The sequence below is a fragment of the Parasteatoda tepidariorum genome, chromosome 1 (genome assembly GCF_982258835.1).
Source record: "Parasteatoda tepidariorum strain Cologne lab strain chromosome 1, Ptep-v5.0, whole genome shotgun sequence".
NCBI lineage: Eukaryota > Metazoa > Arthropoda > Arachnida > Araneae > Theridiidae > Parasteatoda > Parasteatoda tepidariorum.
Window position 1 is genome coordinate 8,665,425 of NC_141755.1, and position 21,137 is coordinate 8,686,561.

Here is a 21,137-nt window from a genome sequence, read left to right on the forward strand (position 1 = left end):
TGGCAGTCCCGGGAGATTTATGGAGTTTAAATATTCAATAGAATACCTTAAAGTAGCTTCTTCTTCTCTCCCGTCTGATTTATCTACTCCATATAGTGTGGCCTTATCAATACTATAACTTATAACCTCTTCACCTGGCACACGTGATAAAATATTTTCATTAACTTTGTTAACTTCATCATTTTGCGGTGATAATATGTCGCATTGAGTTGCGACTTTTTAGTAATGTTAGGTCTTTTCTTTTTAGGCATTACTTGTAAATAAACAAATCGAATTAAGATTTAAAACCAGATTAAACTTACGAATTAACGTTTTAGAAAGCAAATAATCAGATTAATCAATATATCAATACGAAATAAGTTGAGATGTTGTAAAACTGAAGAATGAAATTCTAACTATTTTGTGATTGGTTGCATCTCTGAAAAAGAAAATTCAGACTTGTAAATCGCTTTTTTAAGCTTGCCGTTTTCAGACATGTGATTGGCTGTTGTGAACGGCGGTTATTCTTCATTATTAACTGCAAAATCGTGCTTTAAAACTAAAATAAATAAAAATTTAAAATTATGTAAAAGATTTGAATGCCCTAAATGTCTTCCCTGAAAGATTCTGAATGAATTGATTCCTTAATCTTAGATTTTCATCACGTAGTTAAAAAGTTTTTCAGGGGACAAAATTAACTGCAAAAACTTTTTTTTAGAATAGAGAGATTAATATGTGCTCTCCAGTTGGTAAAGCAATCGAAAGTGTGAGTCTTTTAATTTTTATCTTTGCAAGTGTTTGTTATAGTTTTATTTCTTATAATAGATAAAGTTTAATTGTTTAGTTCTTATAATAGTTAAAGCCTACCAACCCTTTAAAAAGACCTTTTCCAGAAAAATGCATTTTTCAATCAATTTTCTTTTTATAGTTATTTTGAAAAGTAGTTTTTGAAAAAAACCTTGATTTAATCCCTCCTGAAACCTTTTAAATCACATTGTGTAGTCAAAATTTTTTAAACAAAAACCCCACACACTAAAAGATATTACTTCCTTTGCATATCAATTCAATTTTAATATATATTTTAAAATTTTAAACTGGTACTTATATAAAATCTTACGATTACCGTCTGAATATCTAGAGTGCTTTAAAATTGTTTATTTATAACTTTAAACAATTTAATATCTGTTTCGAGTGTCTGCTCACCGCACTCCGTAATATTTTATTACAGCCGTCAGCCATGTTAACAATTTAGAAGTTAAATTTTACTTAAAATCATCTTCCGCACATTTTTACTGACAGCAATCTCTTAGACTACATTATAAACACAATTTAAATAAGCAAAAGTTCTCGAAATTACTTCTGGAAGGCAGGAGCACTCGAACATCACAAATAACTGAATTACTCTTGTCTCTGAGAATCTCTTTTCCACTAACAGCGTTTTAATTTATTTAAACATCAGCCACATCTCAAAAGAGAAGCACTTAAGTAGGGAAAAGGCTTCACTCAATTTACCTTCTTTGCAGAGAGAGAGAGAGTCTGAAGATGCGTCTTCATGTGATTCTTGTCTCTTTTTATAATTACATTGCAGCCTGCTGTTGAGTTTTATTTGACATGTGATCGTCTCCCCGTCCTTGATATCCTTTCAGTTAAAGTAATAGGCGATATCCGATATCAAGGAAATATGGGATTTAGATGTGAGTTGTTTTATATCTCTGAGGGCTAAGGGGGATCGGTAAGGTGGATTTCGGTGCTTTCAAAAACATATGACGCTTTTCGTAATTTGTGAGGAGGATGCGGGGAGTATCTGTGGTAATTTGTTTTCCCTATGGGATCATCAGAGAATTAAGTAAATAAACTTTTTTATTAAATTTATTAATATTTATTTCAGTGGTTGTAAATATTGTGTATATATATATATATATATATATATATATATATATATATATATATATATATATATATATATATATATATATATATATATATATATATATATATATATATATATATATATATATATATATATATATATATATATATATATATATATATATATATATATATATATATATATATATATATATATATATATATATATATATATATATATATATATATATATATATATATATATATATATATATATATACAGTAGAGTCCCGATTATCCGAGTTAATGGGGACCGCAACAAACTCGGATAACTGAAAAACTCGGTTAAAGCGAAGAGTATAAAAACGGAAAGAAAAAGAGAAGGTATAAATGTAATATATTTAAGAAATACAAAATGTATACGAGTATACCACATACAATTCATATTATAATTAAAAAGCTTACTTGAAAACATTTAAAAAGCATACTTTACGAGAATTAAATAGTTTTTACTTAAAAAAAGTCCTTAATCGTTTTTCGTTCTACGTAACTTTGGCGCTTTTCTGTAGTAATGTTTCGCCTTTTTTAGGGATAACAGGAAGGCTGGTGTCGCCTCTTTTTGTTGTTCTATATATTCAATAGTACATTCGATAGCTTTTAGTCCATCTGTATGAGAGATTTTTATATGTTGATTTTAATAATCACTGTCTTCATCATCTTCGCTAGATTCATTATCATTATTGACGATATTAATGATAATTTCATCAGACCAAGTTGTTGGATTTTGTTTTTCTGAGTGTTTGGAAGATAAAATTCAAATTTATTTTTCAGCGGTTTTTTTAAAAATAAACTTGAACAAAAAAAATCTTTGAAATATTTGACAGCTCAGTTAAAGCGGAAACTCGGATAACCGGGACTCTACTATATATATATATATATATATATATATATATATATATATATATATATATATATATATATATATATATATATATATATATATATATATATATATATATATATATATATATATATATATATACACTACGGTTATAAAACACTAAAATCTAGATCAGGTTTGCCTTATTTCTGCAAAAAATCCCACGTTAAATGTTGCGTAGATTAAAAAAAGAATCTTAATAATATAGTAAGCCAAATAATGGTAATCTATTAAAAATTGTTATAAATATAATGCAAACACCTCAAGAAAAATTTAATAATTGATTGGGTAGGTTGTTGGTGGAACTCGATGAACAACCACCTTCACTAGGTGAGTTCCGAGTCGTTCTGGTTTAACATAAATGTAGCAAAGGAAGGCAATGGGAAAATTGCAAAAAATTATCAAGCTTCTGTTTTTTTTAAAGCGGTGTGAGAAGATAAAAATTAAATTAATTATTGATCATAATATTTATGATTTAGGTTTTTTTAGATATCAAACAAACATAAAAAGCGGAAGTGAATTTATATCAAAAGTTTTAAACAGCTTAATTATTTTAACCAGCTCTTTTATTTTTCAGAAATAATTACTTGAAAACAATGCAATATATTTATACTTTTTGTAACATAAATTCTATTTAAATGCGTATTTTGATTTTATTCTCATAGAAACAGCAACTATTGAAATTTGTGGAATGACAGTATGGGCCCGACTATATTTTACAGAAATTACGAAACTATATTTTCTTGTTAGCTTTCCCAAACTCATTACCGAGCATTTTGGTGTTTCCATACGATCAGAAACATGAGAAAATTCGTAAAATCTTAATTACTGTAAAATTCATTTTTATCGTAAAATACTATGTCGTAATTTTTACAGTAATATTTATTAAATTAGAGCGATTCAGTGATTTCACTGTAATTATGCTGTTATTATTACGGTTTATTAGATTTTTTGTTGCGTGACATGTTGCGGAAAAATGAAAAGTACAAAATGAAAAATTTAATGAAATGAAATGAGGGCCGTCATCTTGAGTGCCGGTACTTTTTTCTGTTATTTGATTCAGAATTCTTAATTGTGTTGATACAAATCATAGTGGTAACTTACATATCTAACTCATTTTGCAACAACCCTTTCATTATTACAGAATGTATTTAATTTTTAGTTCTGTGATAATTTTTAATTAAGCGTGAATAATTTTTACTACGTTTTCATTTGTAAGTTTTAATTATCATTTCCGTGTTATCAATATTCATTTTGTTTGATGAAAAAAAATATTGTTAGATTTAATTAATAGACGTTTTGAACACCTGTTTCATCATTACAAAATGTACTTAATTTTTAGTTAGGTGATAGTTTTTAATTAATCTTGAATAATTTTTACTACGTTTTCATTTGTAAGTTTTAATTATCTTTTCCGTGTTATCAATATTTACTTTGTTTGACTGAAATATTTATATTATTAGATTTAGTTAATAGACACTTTCAGCACATGTTTCATCATTGCAGAATGTATTTAATTTTTAGTTAGGTGATAATTTTTAATTAAGCTTGAATAATTTTTACTACGTTTTCATAGTAAGTTTTAGCTATCATTCCGTGTTATCAGTATTAATTTTGTTTGACAAAATAAATTTATATTAATGGACTTAGTTAATAAAGATTTTGGGGATTAATATGTAATCGAATATTTTTTTATAGAGAGAAACGATATCATGAAGTATAAAAGCATTTTGGCTGTTAGTCTTATTCTGTACAACTGAGATATCAATATTTTTTAAATATATATAAATTATTGGATTTAGCTATTGGGCGGAGAGTTGTTGGAATTAACTTTTGAATGCTTTTTAATTAAAAAAAATGCTAAAATGAACGAAAAGTGGTGAAATTAAAAAAAAAACATTTTGAATTTGAGTAAAGTTTTTTATTACTAATAAGTAATTTGTTAGATAACGGAATATATTATTTGATTAGAATTATTAATCTGCCAGATTATTTACAGACCTAATGGAATAATTATTAATTGTTAACAGTGTTTCGAATTACTTAATTTGCTAGATGACGAATTATATTATTTGATTAGATTGATAAATCTGCAGGATTATTTATTGACCTAAAGGAATAATTATTATTTGATGTGTCAGTCGAATTATTTAATGTGTCAGATGACGGAACATTTTATTTGACTAGATTTATTAATTTATCGGATTATTTATAGAACTAAGGGAATAATGAAATATTCTAATAATTTTCAAGAGAGGAAAATCAAAAATGTAAAAGTATCGTAAGAATATAGAGAAGAAATATGAAATTGTAAAATGTGTCAAAATACCTTTTGTAAACAAGCTCAAAAATTCTAACCATATTTTCGATTTCTGATAGAAAATCGACTTTATATATATGTATATATATATAAAAGAGACATGATAAAAAGCAGTTTCAGAAGCATAAAATAGAGTAAAAAAGATAGTAGATATTGTTTAATAATTCGTTCTAAAATATATGATAGACACATAAATTTTGTAAGCTGAAAAATGTCTTCTTTTTTTCCCGAAAGTACCTGTTATCAGAAGAAACAAAAGCTCTTTTTTATACATTTTCTGTTAAATTTCAACATCATAATGAAAAATTATCCATCCTATTTTTATAATTTAATTTTGCCGCAGTAATCAATCATTGGTGTTAGACATTCAAGTGCAGCAATATACTTCCTTTTTTTTTTTACTTCAACAAAAATCTGTGTCCTCTTTTTTTTTTTAAAGTTATGAAATCTAGGGGATCTTAAATCATAAACTTCGGTCTGATCGTTTATTTGAAGTTGTCAGCTTTCCTTCAGGAGTTGTTGTAGGAAACTTTTTACTCCTTCTAGAACATTATTGGTATCAATTAAGCCTTGCGGCTCTAAGAATTTATTAATTAACCTTCTAGACGTTGCAACTCCAATAAAGCAAAAAAATAATGAAGACTTTTAATTAAAATCCTCTTTCGCTGTGTAGTAAATATTATTACAATCGCGACACGGGCATGTGGATAAACAGTTTAATATTAATTTAACCTCAATGTGTGTGTAAAGAGAGGTTTCAAAAATGTACTTCATACAGTCTTGCTTTTCCTTTTGAAGACTATGTTGAAAATGTGGTTGTTCATGGAAGTTTTATTAAAGGAAAATTCTTGTTATTGTAATTAAAACTTCTTCGAGATGTATTAGATAAGTGAGAACAGAAGCATGTTAAGGAAAACAAAATTCATTATTACGTGATTTGGAGTTTTAGTTTTTAAGGTGGGAGAATAAATTCTATTATATTTGCTTAAATTCCTGTTAAAATTCTAATTATACGCATTTCTAAATGAAATTACAGTACTCTTTTAATTTCCATTGTTAAACGCTTGATAAAATGGATACGATTGTAATGTTTTCCTAAGTTAAATATCTTGTGATTGCAAAATATATAATGTAAATTTGAATTATTATTGACCATTCGTTGCCTAAAATGTATTACAAAAATTATTTTTAATTAGAAAATCTATACTTCAAAAAGAAGCGTAACCCAAATCGTTCAATACGATTTATTCATTAATACTCGAGAGTCGAGTCTTAATAAAAATATATATTGTGTTTATTAATTTTTGTTTTCATGCTTCAAATATATATATATATATATATATATATATATATATATATATATATATATATATATATATATATATATATATATATATATATATATATAAGTTCAAAATGAAGATAAAACAAAGGAAAATTACAGACATATGAAAAAGGGGGGGGGGAATTTTTTTTCTCCCGTTTTTTTAAATAAAACTTCATCCTTTTTTTTAAAAATCAGTTGTTTGTTATTTTTTTATATTATTATTCCCCCCCCATTTCATATGTCGATAATTTTCCTTTGTTTTATCTTCATTTCGAACTTATCTAATGAGTTCTGTTTACTTGCAGCTTATGCGCAATAAATGAAACTTATTGTTTTTCTTAACTTTCTTGTATTTATTTATTTTGTTATATATAGATATATATAAAGAAGATAACACAATTAAATATTTTTATTACGAGAATCAAGGAACTAGAACTGTAATTAAAAGAGCATCGACTGATTTTGATTTATATACCAAACAATAATGTCTACTTTAAAGCCAATCTGTTTCATTTAAATAATTGAACTTCAGTCTAAGAAAATCAAAGACATGTGATGGTTTTGCCTCCTCATAAGGGAGAAAAACACTTTAAGATTGCAACTTTTACCTTTTATCGTTGAAAAAGAAATCGCAACATTTCATCACCTTGTATAAATTACTCTCTCTCTCACTTGTATGGAACTCACGTTTCGTAGGGGCTATTCATCCTGATCTTGATGCCAACCTGAATGACGTAATAAACGTCACTTTCTGCAACATATGCGATCTTTTTTGACTAACGAGAAAAATGGTACGCTCAGTTTTCTTCACCGAGTATTGCTTTCTTTAGAGCGCCAACATATATAAGGGAGCGTTTGGTATGCTGGGAAGGATTTGCTTCAGGAAGAGGATTAGGCCAAAAGCCCGCGGCAGGCAGTAAATATTGAGATCTAGTCACGGACGAAATAGTTGTAATCACTTCGGTAAAGTTTTTGTTTGTCTCTCTCTCTCAGATTCAGCTATGTTTTCCTAAATGCTGTCGGTGATGAAGTTAGTGAGGCTTATGTATCTAGTACTCTAAGTATTAAGGATCTAATAGGTCAGATCATGGTTTGCAGTACCATTTAACTGTAAATATCTACATTGTGTTGCCTGATATATTTTTTTAAATTTTTTGAAAAAAATATTTCGTAGGGTTTATGTAAAATAAATTCAAGAATCAATATTTTATTTTATAACTTTATAATTTACGTTTAACAGCTGACTCGTTTTTAAGTTTACGACAACCAATGTTCAACTCCGTAACATTGTAATTTTGAACATAATCCAGAAGATAAGACTCTTGGATCAAGTATTAGAATGAATTTATCTTTGTATAGAATATTTCTTCACGAAGCCACCCGCATTTACGTTAGATGGAGGTGAAAACCACGAAAATCTTCCGCGAATGGCTTGATGGCAAAGGAAATCTAACACTCTGATCCGTCTACCAAGAAGGATATTTTTCTTCAGAATTGTGGTTGGTGCGAGTTGGTGCGAGAGGATTGAGTGCTCGCACTCAATCCTCTAAGCCAGCATGGCTTGAATCGAAGTTATGTAATTATTTATATTAAAATAAAATAATTTTGCAACACATACAGTCCTTTTCTTACCAATGATAGAAATGGTGAGCACGTTAACATATGTAAGATTAGCAGACACGTTTTTATGTTTTAAAAGGGTTTGGTTCATGAGCGAAGAGGCTTGAAAAAAAGACTACTATACTTCTGGAAGTGGATTTTTAAATCTAGTAATGAATGACCTAGTTAAAATCACTTAAACTGCAAAAAATTCACCAAACATCCTGCAAACATTTTTTTTACGGACTCTCTCTGTATATTTGACGGTTTAAAGTTGTTTTGTTGACAAAACGGTATTATCCTGTTTTTCATCCTAATCATAAAAGGAATAAAATCATCAGATTAAAATAAATACAGGAATCAATGTTGTATTTTAAATTTTTATAACTTTCGTTCAACAGCAGAAGCAATTTCGAGATTACGGCAGCCTATGTTCAGCATCGTAGCCTTGCAGTTTTGAACACAATCCAGAAGATAAGGAAGCTCCTGAATCAAGTATTGGGATAAATTTACCTTTGTATAGATATATTTTTTTCGTGGAACCATCCACGTTTGCGTGACGTGGAGGCGAAAACTACTAAAAACTTTCACGGTTAGCTTAAAGGCAGGGGAAGGCTAAACCATGATCTGTCTACCAATGAGGATATTTTACTTGGTCTGTCTAAATTTTAGTTTTCGTCAATAGTTTTGCCTATCGTACAATAACTCTGCCTCTTTTTCAAATCATTTTTACAATTATTTTCTTTTCTTGCTCGTATTTTTCAGGAATTATTTTATGGTTTTGAACATTGTAATAGTAAAACTGTGATTTATTGTCATCTACTTGATTATCCTTTGATTTTATTGATACCTGATTATTCTATTTCTTTAGATATATAATTTTTTTGGTATTAATATATAAAGGTGGGTCACTGTAGTTTTAAACGCTTTTACACTTAAGTATTATTTCAAAAGGCTAGACTTATAAGTTAAAACTAGTTTAAGATTACTCTTCAGACTTAAACACTGGAGCTGTAGTACCTCAGAGGACGGATCCCTAGTATCCCAATGCGGTGACGCAAGCTCGAAACCCAGCGTCGGCTGCTCGAACGGAAGCTGCTCTCGGTTTGCATTGATCACAATGCTAACTTAGTTTTCTTTAGAATTGTATTGCTAAAATAACAGATTCTTAAAATAACGTAGTTAGTTATACTATCAGTATTTTTCTTCCTCTAAAAAAAAAAAAAAAAAAAACAAAAAAAAACGGGTATTTCTTTTTCAATAACATTGTTTTTCTGAGTAATACACGGTTTTACATTAAAGCACTAGCTGACAGTTTTTTTTTCTTAAATGCGAAAGATTTTTGAAAGCAGAGAGTGGGAGTAAAAAAAGGGGTTTTTAGGATCTTAGACGGACAGATAGCCCGTGAAAAACGGGATCGGGAACCGAACGTTCGCACATAAGCTTGCCACTCTTTTAATCTCGTGATTTCTACCACGTGGAAATTTTTTCTGTGGAAGTGACTTCTTTTGGAATAACTACTTTTGGCGGAATCCCGTACCTATGTCATTAGAAATAATCTACAAAATGGATGATACCATTTAAAAAAGCTGGTAATTGGGGTAGAGAGATTTTAGGTCGTTTTCTTTGTTGCTGTACTCAGATTTTTAGTAGCTTGTTATGCAGAAATAGTTTGATTTATCAGTTCAGATTTAGGACTCAATCAGAAGCGAATAAATAATTTTCGTAAACAATTTTTTGTTAAAATTATGGGGGTAATACACAAACAGCCCATTTAATCTATTTAACATAACTTCTTCAGTAAAGTTAAAAAAATTTTAAAAAAAGTAATTACTTATAAAACACGAAAATATGCTGAATCTTGCAGTTCTTAAGCGTATGATATTAATAAAAGGGAAATAGTGCAAGATTTTTTTAAAAAGTGCCTTAAAAATAAAATAGAATTTGAATAATACGCAACATAATTTGTGATTTAATACTACATACACCAGACTTTGTTGATACTAAATGAATGATATGAGACGCATTTTTTTAATGTACAAAGAGCTCTTTGGAAATGATGACTAAAAAAACCAACTCATATTTTAAAAAAACCTTTGGATAATACCCCATAAGAATATAAATGAATAGAAAGAAAAAATATGGCTTCAATCTTTGGAGTCAACCCTTTTTGACACCAGAGAGTGGGAGTAAAAGGAAAGGGGTTTTTTCGGGCTCTTAGAGGGAGAGATAACCCGTGAAAAACGTGATCGGGAGTCGCACGTTCACCCATAAGCTTACCATTGTTTTAGTCTAGCGATTTCTACCACGTGGAAACTTTCTCTGGGGAAGTGATTTCTTGTTGCAATAACTACTTTCGGCTGAATCACGTTCCTCTTTCTCTGTCATTGGAAATAATCTACAAAATGGATGACTCCATTTAAGAAAGCTGGTAACGGACAATTGAGATTTTTGCTCTTTTTCTCTGTTGCCACAAGCAAGTTTAAGTAGATTGTTATACAAGAACAGATTCATTAACGAGCTTAGATTCAGGATTAAATCAGAAAAAGAACAGGTTTCTTATCGGAAAAAAAATAATTTGTTCAATTTATGAGGGTAATCGCTAAAACTATCACAAAAATGCTATAATATATATATATATATATATATATATATATATATATATATATATATATATATATATATATATATATATATATATATATATATATATATATATATATATATATATATATATATATATATATATATATATATATATATATATATATATATATATATATATATAATAACGTAAAAATATGTATTTATAATATTACATATATATAAAAGTAGTATAAAAGTATAAAATGTAATTTTCGTAATTTTTAATAATATTATAAAATAAAAATATATATTATAACAAATTTTGGTCTAAGTACAAATGCTTCGTAAAGTTGTGCAAGATGCATCTTTTTTTTAAATTCAAAATTAAAAATAAATGAAAATTGACCTTGTCTCAGATTTTGTTGTCATATAGAATATACATACAATTTATCATGTAAATTATATTCAATATAAAATTATTGAAACTGATATATATTTAAAAATTAATTAGTTGCAAATTTAGAAATAATAATTTAATTAGAATTCAGAAAGAACCAGTTTGCCTATAGTTTTAGGCTTTTTTTCTTGTATCAAAGAAATGTAATTATTTGCGATCCTTATTCCTGTCACTATTCATTCATTTATACTGGGAAGCTGCATGCTTTTTTTTATTTATAAAATTCTCGTACAAAACATTTATAATTAAATTCATTAATAAAAATTGAAGTTAATAAAGAATAAATCCTTAAACTACATGATATAAACTCGCATGAATTCTTTCAACACAAAATCATTTGCAAAGTGAAAAGTCGTTTTCAAGCGAGTGAGTTAAGTCAAAAGCCGTTATATCCCGAATAACTTTAGAACCTGGCGATTGGATTTTTACGTGCAAAAGTGCATTGTTAATTATTTAAGAGCCACAAAAGTACGCTAACCAATCTTCTTGTCAGATTTAAACCTTTCGCCTTAAGATACGTGGCCGAACTTAAAAAAATTAGACTCAATAGCGTGATCCCCGAGCCGGTAAAAAAATAAGCCCTTCAATCTTCTTTTAGTTTTGTATGCTTGGTTAAACAAATTGAATAAATTTAAAAATATCAAAACTCATTCAGTTGACAGTAAATTTCGCAAAAATTAATAACTAATTTATTAATTAAATTATGACATTGTATTTTAAATTGCAGACTTAAATCTGACATTACAAATAAAATTATTTATTTATTTTTCTAATCAAGTCGAGAAATTTTGATTAAGAGAAAGCAGAGATTATTTGACTTTTGTAAAGTTTATCATTTCAAGTTATTAAAATCAAAAATCTATTTCTCAGATATACCTTATATACATTTAAAGATATTTATAAAAAATATTTAAACATGAATATTTGAAAAAAGTTTTTTAATTTATTTAAAAGACAAAGAATGTCTAAATGAAATGAAAACTTTTTTATTGAATAAATCAAATTGAATTCGTTTTTGCGGAAAAGGTGAATTACTACACTTATCAAAAATGTACACTGATATCAGAAATGGACATGAGAATAGGCAACAACTTAAGATGACATCAAAAGAAATAATGAAATGTTATAATTGAAAACAACAAAGAAGTTTTAAGATGTCATAAAACTGATTTTTTTTTACATTTTGAGTTACAAAACTATTTATTCACTTTCCTGCAAATAGTGCAATTTACTTTTCAATTATCTTCATTTCTTCATCCAGTATCTTTTTATACCTCATAAACTTTCTAGATGCATTTCCATTTGTTTCAAATTCTGTGATTTCAATTATAAATTACCTTGCCATTTGTTCTTTGAAAATAAAATAAAAACTTTATATAGGGAAAAATTAAACAAAGTATTTTGAGAAATCAAGACTAATTTGTCATTAGTTTAAGAGTTTATTATAACTCACCATGGAAAGCATTTTTTCATATCGTGTTTTTTGGGCATTCCAAACTTTTTTTAAGATACAAACCCCAATCTTTAATACTCTAGTCTTTCTATCTAATTCTATCTATTTTATTGCCACAGACATAATAACAGCATTTTCAATTTCATTGTTTATAACCTTTTTTCTGATCAATTTGCGTCTGTTATAACTTTATAAGAAGCTTCTAGCCTATAATTTTTAGTATTTTGGTGTATAGCGCAAGACAAAGAGAACAGAATAACGCAAGAAATTGGTTTTTAACCGGTTTCAAAAATTTCCAAAATAATTCTAAAAATTTGTCACATGCTATCGAATTATTATTTTTCCAAATCACTAATCAATTCCTAGCATGAATTTAAAGTAAGTGAGGAATTAGCCACTCAATCATTAAAAAAATAATGATTAAGTTCAGTCTTAGAGAAAAAATACTTATTTAACTTTTTTTCCTATATAATGAACTCAAAATTTTCGACTATAGGAAAAAAATCATGGTAAGTGTCTGGGAATAAAATTTAATTATTATTTATTGAGATCGATTCAAAATTAAATAAAATAGATAATCTGAGCTCATCATAAACTTTCTGTCACTGTATTTAATAATATTTCAATTTTTAAATAAAATTCATTACGGAGAATGAAAGCAATAATTTATATTAAATTATTAAGTAAATAACTAACCTAAGTCACGAAAAATAAAAAAAAACGCTAATTAAGTATGCAAAATATATTTTACTGATAATATTAGCTTATATGAATGCGTAACTTTGTTTAGATTTATTTCTTGCATTTAAATATGTTCAAATATTCTTAATATATTTTTTTGAAAAATAAAAATAAAGTAGTAGTATTTGTTTACTTATCTCTCATTATTTTTAACAAAACTGTATACATTTTTATAAGCGTTTTACAATTTCATATCATATTTATTATCAAATCTTCATTCTTGGAAATTTTAAGTCATTAACAAATTATGATACTTTAATATAATATAATACGATATACTAAATGCTTATTTCTAGATATCAAATAACGAGTTCTGTAAGTTCCCGTAATAAATGATTAGGTAACACTCGAAACGAAATCAAATTTTTATACAGAAAATACTATAAAAGTATCTTTTAAGCATAATTTTTTTTTTAATTAATAAATTTTTCCTAATAAAATATAAAACTGGCTTACTTTTTTTCATTTCCTTTCATTCCTTAAATAAAGAAACTGAGTTTGAAAGAAATATTTAAAGAAAAATATTTATTTGACTTCAATTCAAGAAAACATAAGTACTCAGCGCAACTTTAATTCAGCAACAGGCATAAAGGCTTAGAAGTTGTGGTTAAATTTTGTTTAGAAAACAGGAAAAACATTTCTTCAAATTTGATAAATGTTTTTGTTTCTGTAAAACCAACATACAATTCGTGACATTATTATATTTAAACTGCTTTACAAATATTAGAAAAATAATAACGCTTCGAAAGATATTTAACTTGGAAATTCAAATAAATATTGTTTTTTTAAATTTTAAAGTTTTTTTAATATAATGCTTTCCTAAATTGCGAGTTCACTTATTTTTTAGCTTTGAGTTCTAATTCCGCACTTGAAAATTCTGAGCGTTTTCTACAAAATACAATGTTCAAAAATATATTTCTATATGTTAAAATCAATTTATATGCTTCTAATCAATATTCAAATTTGAACCATAGTATTTATATCTTGAATCATAAAACTATTGCGAATTTGGTAATTTTTTAATGAATTGCAAAAATGAACCATGTTTTAGTTTAAAATTAAGCATATTAATGTGTAAGCAAAAATAAAGAAAATTCGAATATTTTTGCAAGATGCTATTGTTAAACTTAACATCTTATTAAGGTTGCAGAAAATTTGAACGACATTATTATACATCGTGCTCCTAAATTTCTATAAATTGTAAAATGTAAAACTGAACATAAAAAGATTCGAAATCAAAATTCAAATACTTTCTAACAATTTTGAGAAGAGTTCTCATTCAGATTGCTTCGATGCTTCGACGTGGTCATGGGTACTTTTCGTAATTGGATACCTGCAAGTGACGTCATCATAGATAAATTGTGGCATTTGTCTATTCAGATGTTAATCAAGTTCGAAACACGCGCGTAGTATCTCTAACTATTCAGTTATATCTGATTTAAATCACATAGTTAGGCTTAATCACTTCACTTCTTCTCGAGTTGCAGGTCTCCGATTGTCAGATAGAAGTCTTATTTGAAATTCAAAACTCAGTATATTCCATTCATGCAGTTTGAAATATTCACAATAAGTTCATTAACACTTACTCATTAACGTAGGGGAGTTGGACTCACGTTCGGAAGAACGGCAGTTTAAATCCAGTCAGTCGAAGACTCTCCGTGTAGTAAATGGTGACTGGTGCACGTTAAATCTGCCGGGTTACAATGACCTCCATGTTCGCATAACAAATTATACCTCTGGGGGTACTAAATTGGGGATTGATCATTCTCTGGTTCAGGTAAAAATTACGATCTGTGAATGAATGAATGAATGGGACCACCGTATAAACAGGTGCGGCTTGTGGGTGTGACAGAAGTCTAATTCTTGACCATAGATGGCGCTACCAGAAAACAAGAGCAATCGCATCCCTTGCCTTAATGGCCTACGTCAACAACAGCAGCAACATTCTTTATTATTATAAATGAAAGATGAACGGAAGCATGGTTTAATTTAACAGCTTATTAATATTGCAGTAATATGCCTGGGAGTAGGGAACTGTCCTTGCATCAGAAAGGTCCTGGGTTCGAATCCCAGGCAAAGCATGGATGTTTCTTTCTCTCTCTGTGTGTCCTATGTTCTTTCTCCTTTGTGTGTGAATGTGACCCGCCCTATAAACGGGTTGTGGTTGCGTGAATGGCGTGGCAGAAGTCGAATTCCTGGCCATAGATGGCGCCACTGAGAAACAGGAACAATCGCACCCCCTCTGCCTAAACAGGCATACGACAAAAAAAAAGTAATATGCCTATATTATGGTTAAAGAAGATTTTAGGATTAAACGTTAAACTTATTTCATGAGATTGCAGTAAACAACCTATATTGTTCTCTTTTTTTGTTTTTAAAGCAGCATTTGAAGCTAATACCTTGAAACTAGTACTTGATTTTACACTTCGCAAATACTCCATTCTACTATCGGATTTTTTTTTATTCTTATTATTCACCGATACGTCTTAAAATAATCAAGCCAAACAAAATTATTATAACTAAAATAATTTATTTTTAAATCTTAGATATTCATTTTTTTGGTAATAACGAAATTAATATTTGCATAGTAACGAACTTTTATGTTAATAGCACAAATATTTCACGTCATAACGAAATTAATATTTGCATAGTAGCGAACTTTTATGTTAATAGCACAAATATTTCTTCTACTTATAAATTTCCCCAAAAATGGCGCCAGATCCACTGGTTCAGCTAATGGCTTCTAGAAATATACCGAACTTGCGAGAAGTCAGTTGTGCTTCATTAAGTCTCATAGAGGCCCATTCGACGAAATTCAATTTCTGGGACCCCAAATGATAAATGTAAATTACTCATATCTGGAACCTCTCTATCAAAAGGCATACAAGTTTCCTCGCTTATGTGTGTGCATTTATACTGGACAATCTGTATACATGCATTCAATGTGATAACGGATTATACTGGACTTGGAGTAAATATAATACAAGAGTTGGTTCTTTAGTCTAGGCTCTGAAATATTCTCTCTTTATAATTAACACATTTGTATTCGTTATTGACTTTCGGTCCACGGAATCCGTTGATGAGTTGTGCTTTAGATAAACTTTAAATCATTGTTCTTGGCTGATCTGGAATTACCTGGTTGTTGTGAATTATCTAGAAAAGCGTATTCTGTGTTAAGGCCCATTATAAATATTTGTTATTTTAAAGTTCAGATAAAATGTTTAGTATAGAGATATATTCAATGGTTTAATATTAAGGGAAGATTATTTTATGATGTATTTATTACCATGTTTAATACTTGTAAAATTTTTAGGCTGGATGAAGTTTGTCTGGTTTTCCTTGAAATTTATGATTTTAAGAAAACTGTTAATTACATTAAGTTTAATTTAATTTGTAGCTATAGCACATTTGACTCGTAAAAATAAAACTCTTTTTACTGATTCAGCAATCCTTAAGGTATCATTTTGTAGGAATCATTTGGCAATCATAGGCATTATTTTGACAATCATTTTGAAAAAATCGCGTGCTTTTTTTTTTTTGACAAAAAAAGGAAATTGTAAAATTAAGATGAAACTGCTGTCTAACTCTTGTCTACTTTAAAGCATCGTAAGAGTTCCTCAAGAAATATTTCATTTGACTTTAAGATCATTTGTTTTGTGTGACGGAAAGTTGCTTGGTATGCTAACTTGCCAAATGGTCATTCATACTTCTTGTATTCTGCTCTGTACTTTCTAATCAATTGCGTTAATCGATATAATGCACTAAGCCTACTGTTTTTGACGTAATTTGTATGTTTACAAGAATAAAAATAGAAAATTTATCAGTATGATGAAACGTTCAGTCGGATGTTTTCTCATTTAGAGGTTTAGTCAATACCGAGTTATTTTCTTGTTCAAATGTGAATTTAATGCAAGTTATAATTATCTGTGGAATTCGTAATAATATAAATTCCATAGATCCTTGCAATCAATTGACGTTTGAACAAGAAAGTAAATTTTTTAACTTTCTAAATTGTTCTAATTACTCATATTTGTGAGGAATTTTTCGCTACGGTTTATCGGAAATTGTTTGCAGTTTAAACCCTCCCATATCCTTTCATCCCATTTCACTAATCAAACACATGTGTCTTTTGACACACTTATTTACCATGATATATATTATTATTTCGAATAGAAATCTTCTCTATACAAAGAATTCCTTTATATATATCAATTGTTAGTAAATCAAATCTAAGTAACCGTTAATTTTCTTCGAATATTATTAATTCGAACATTAACAATTTGATTGATTTACCTAATCATCCCAGAAACTGCACTCAAATCGCTAATAATCTGTATAAATTTTTAAAATTCGCTTTCTCTCCAGCGAATGAATTACACTTCACCAACCCTGAAGACCCTATTGCTGATATTAATAGCTGGAGTAATTATCAAATTTCTCGTCTGTGTGGTCTTGTGGACAAACTAAACGTACCATTACATCTCGACTTAGAGAATATGAAATATACGCTCAAAATCAGAATATTAAATAATCTGTCATCCCTTTGCACAGTTGGAATTCTATCTTTGAGTTTTCTTCTGTTAAAACCATTCAACACAACTCTTCATCAACTAACTTTGACTTCAAGGAATAATTTTATATTTGTTAAGAAAAATCTAATATTTTATTTAATGATATTTCTAATAAGCCATTCTTTTCAATCATTTCGAAATTAACTTAACTTTGATTTCCACATTTTACACACTAGGAATCCTCAATTTACCTCCTCACACACGCATGTCTCTTTTTCCCATTCTTTTGTTTAATATCATGCTCAAACATATTTTTTATCCTCAATTTTACTACTTATGGTTAAAATTGGAGTCTTGAAGCGACATTTTCATTCTTAGTTACCTTGCTTACGATGTGTTAGGCAGAAACTGTACTATTTTTATACACTCGTCAGTTAAGGAATATCTATAATTCGTAACCGTATATTATTATATTACTACTGTACTATTATTATATATTAATACTATATAAATAATGTACTACAAAAGGGAAAAAGTAAAATGTGTGGATGATATGGTAGCATAGAGGGAAAAGTGGGGAAATTACGTAACCTTGAAGCATCGATTCCATTTACAAAGACTATTTATAGTTAAGCCTCAACTTTTACTTTTTAATTTTTGCATTTTGTTTGCATAGTTTCTTTCTTCTACCATTCTATATTTCGAAACTAAGGAAGGTTCTTGTTCATAGAAACGAAACTACTAAATATATGTTTTTTTTCTAACTATTTTGCTTTATTCATACTGAATTATAAAGTTATATTAATTTCCATGCTTTAGAAAAAGCGATAAAATCGAGCAAAATATTTATTTATGAGGGGTCTCGTGTAAGACTACAGCGATTTAAAATAAAAAGCTTCAGGGAAAATGCAGAAAAAATATTGAGAAGAAATTAATTAATTCAGAAGAAATTATCTAAGAAAAACTAAGTACCTTACTTTCCTGAGCTTGGACTTTAATCCTTTCGTTAATCTGAAGCCATAAGGCTCATTATATTTTAATTGAATCCGAACTACTAAGACGATATCGATGAAATTGCAAATCGATCAAACACCCCGCTTCTAAACCGAGAAATCGAATCCCAGTCGAAGCAGGTAAGCCTTTATCCACACTGAATGAGCGGCTTCGTACCTATGAAATAAATGAACAATGCATTTAAATATTCGAGAGAAATTCCCTGTAAGGAAAAGCACGGGAAAAACGGTATTTCCCATTATCCTATTTGTGTATAAATTGCAAATGGATCAGACACCAGACTTCAAACGCAACCCGGTACGAGTATAGTAATCACCAGGACGGCCGGGTCCCTACTTTAACAGAGGTACACAATCTTTATTGTAATTTATCAGGTATTTGTATATATTCCTGATGTTATTCAACTTGAATATACGTTCTTTATTTATTTTCTTACCCTTTAATTTCCGGTAAATATTCTCAGCTTGTTCTCTAATTGCAATTCTGTTTTTATCTCTACCTATATATTCAAATTCTTACCTACAATTACCATGGCAAAGTGCCGTTCTACTTTCTTTACCTTATATTGTGCCTTATTGATGCTGATAAGTAATCTAATTTTTTTATATTACAGGTTCTCAATGGAAAATTAATGCGAAAAGGGCCATTTTGGGCCTCAGAAGCCCAGCTAGACCAGACAGAACAGAACCAAACATCAAATCAAGAAATTAAATACCAGTCGAAGGCGTGTTAAGTGAAGCCCTTACCCACGCAGAATGAACGGCTTCATACCTATGAAATAAATAAAAGATCCATTTAAATATACGAGTGAAATTGCCTGTAAGAAAAAGTACTGGAGAAAAAGTAGTATTTTCTATTACCCTATTCGCAAGAAACTTGATTATGTACGTTTGAACAAAACTGACGCTATTTAACAGAAATTCTTTCTTTCCCTTTCCTGTAATTTTATTGAAAATTTCCACTGTGAAAGGTTTATTTTCAATTACAATTTTCACTTCCTAATTAAAATAACTGAAATTTTAAATTGTAAAACACAGAATTAATCTCCAAATGAAACCACAAGCTTCTGAACTAAGCGTTATTGCCTTCAGTTAAACGAGTCTCGCGGCAGATAAGGCCTCGATATATGAATTTATAACTTATTTAGATAAGAGGGAAGTCTAAATTGAATTTGGGGCGGAACGATTGCAGTATAATGAATGAGCCACCATGAATCCCTGTTTGAACTGAGTGATGATGGTTAGAGCAGCTGAATGAATCTCTTTGATAATTCCCTCTCATTTCAGTGTAAGGAATATTTGGTTTGATAAGAAATTTTCCTTTCCATGAATTTTACGGAAAAACATCGAATTAATTTTCTTTCTGTTTACGTTAAGACAAATTACATTGCAATTTTTTAATTGAGTTGATTAATGCTAATTGTAAAATACATTCGGGATATATTTAATTTGTTTGTGCCTTCGTGGAAAGAATTTTGTAGTAAGGCAAAATTTATTCATGAATGCAATAGAAGTTTATGTGAGCACCTCATTACTATACCTTTATCTCCGCCGTGGCATAGGTACCTGCTTATTTAATTGTGGATTTATCTTTAAAGGGCACAGAGAAATGACGTTGTTGGCGCTTAAAATGGTCTTTCCTCTCGGATTTCGAAGTATTTTTTTTTCCTAACGGCTGGTACTGAACTTTCGTTCTTCACCTCTGAAGATGCCGGAAGTGTTGCTCATTTAACGTTATCCAGTGAGCACCTGTGAGCCTAAGTCACGGAGGCGAGCAATATTGCCCACGCCACGCTGCAACAGATACCCGTTCATAGGGTGAGCCACATTCACGCATCACACACAACAGAGGACAACACATAGAGGGAAACATCCATGCCCAGAGCGAGATTCGAACCCGCAGCCATTGGCTTCGCAGTCAGGCACGCTAACCGCTCGGCCACCTGGCCGGCGGATTTCAAAGTATGATAGAAAACTTTCAGCTACCACTATTTTAGTACGGCTAATGTACCGGTTTCAGGAACAGAACCTAGGATCCATAGCTTTCCAAAGTTTTGCTTTGGGGGAATATTGCGCTTCAATTTCACTGAGAAGATCAGATCTCGGTGAACACTAATTGATTCAGGCACTTATGACAGTGCTAGAGAAAATTATCCCTTAAAAATACACAGACCTTGAATAGAGTTAAACGAAGATGGTTTTCGTTGTCCATCATTTCAAATAATCCTTGTAAGACAAAATGACATTAGTTACAACGCTTACTTTAAAACTTCTTTTGTTTTCTCTGTTTAAATTTGCAGAGCTATAGAGATAAAATTAAAGGAATGTTTTGCTCCGTTTAA

General features: G+C 29.1%; 1 long non-coding RNA gene across 1 annotated transcript in view; it reads left to right on the plus strand.

Moving 5' to 3' along the window:
• The window catches only part of LOC122270675 (uncharacterized), a 234,375-nt gene extending 213,965 nt beyond the window's left edge, over positions 1-20,410 (plus strand). The window contains exon 5 of the long non-coding RNA XR_015432466.1: positions 19,410-20,410. This is a non-coding gene — a long non-coding RNA (uncharacterized LOC122270675). The remainder of the gene's footprint in view (positions 1-19,409) is intronic.
• The last annotated feature ends 727 nt before the right edge of the window (positions 20,411-21,137 follow it).